The following is a 1,074-nucleotide window of genomic DNA, read 5'->3' on the forward strand; positions in this document are numbered from 1 at the left end:
GATGTATTCATGGAACAAAAACGCTAACACTTCAACAAAAGTTATGTTGGGTTCAAAGTTTAACCATGGTACTTAATTATTTTCTACCGCTTGGGATGCAGTATCTGTACCGCTGAAAATTGCAAAAAACGCTTCCAAAGTTTAGACATTTCAGATCGGTAGTGACACAGGTCGGAAACATATATAGATATATTTCAGAAACTAAAAATAAGACAAATGCATCTAAGAGAATGACAACCCTCAGAAGACGTTTTCATCTATTTATTTCTTGGGCAGTATTTACTTCTGTAGTAATATTCAGTACTCTAGTCAGTGTCATATGTTTTATCCAAACTTTGCAGTCTCTTATTTCTTGCTACATCTATCTTTTATCCTCCTTGCTTTTGTAAAATTAATAACTTAAATTGTGTTAAATGTAATATAAGATAAAATAAAATGCTCGTGAGCTTCGCATGACATTTTGGACAAGTACAACCTCGATTCACTTGGCAGAGGGGAGTAACACGTTAATAGTTCGATATTCGGAATGTGTTCAAAAGTTCATAATTATGTAGCTGCCTATTGTACAAATACCAAGCAAAAAAGTCTATCAGAGTAGAACTTTTCATGTTACTGGAGACTGCACAGTCTTAACACATTACGAAGAAAGAAAAAGTACTCACCTCAAGTATTGCTGCTAGTTTGCTCGGTGAAGTTGGTGAAATATTTCTGAATTTCAACTCCTTTTTATACATTCCCCCGTTCATATAATATATCTATATTCCATCGTTATCTATGACCATGGAAATGATTTATGAAATTATTATTTTTTTGTAATTTTCAGTGTCCCTGTCAATGAAAATTGCATTTCTAATAAGATTCATTTGAACATTGACGTCATAACTGAAAATAGAGATATCGGAAGTGATATATGAACTGTGCACATGCCAACAGAAAGTTAACGTTGATGAGATCCCGAAGTCACTTTTGAAAGTTTGTTTCAGATTATTAACCTTCTTAGCGAAAACAAAATAGACAATTCGAATGAGTGGATACTTGAATGAATGAATGAATGAGTGAATGAATGAGTGAGTG

General features: G+C 33.2%; 1 long non-coding RNA gene across 1 annotated transcript in view; it reads right to left on the reverse strand.

The window, feature by feature from the left end:
• The window catches only part of LOC144453923 (uncharacterized), a 2,961-nt gene extending 2,273 nt beyond the window's left edge, over positions 1-688 (reverse strand). The window contains exon 1 of the long non-coding RNA XR_013482454.1: positions 663-688. This is a non-coding gene — a long non-coding RNA (uncharacterized LOC144453923). The remainder of the gene's footprint in view (positions 1-662) is intronic.
• Between the last annotated feature and the right edge of the window lie 386 nt (positions 689-1,074).

This window comes from Glandiceps talaboti, chromosome 3, assembly GCF_964340395.1.
Source record: "Glandiceps talaboti chromosome 3, keGlaTala1.1, whole genome shotgun sequence".
NCBI classification, from domain to species: Eukaryota; Metazoa; Hemichordata; class Enteropneusta; family Spengelidae; genus Glandiceps; species Glandiceps talaboti.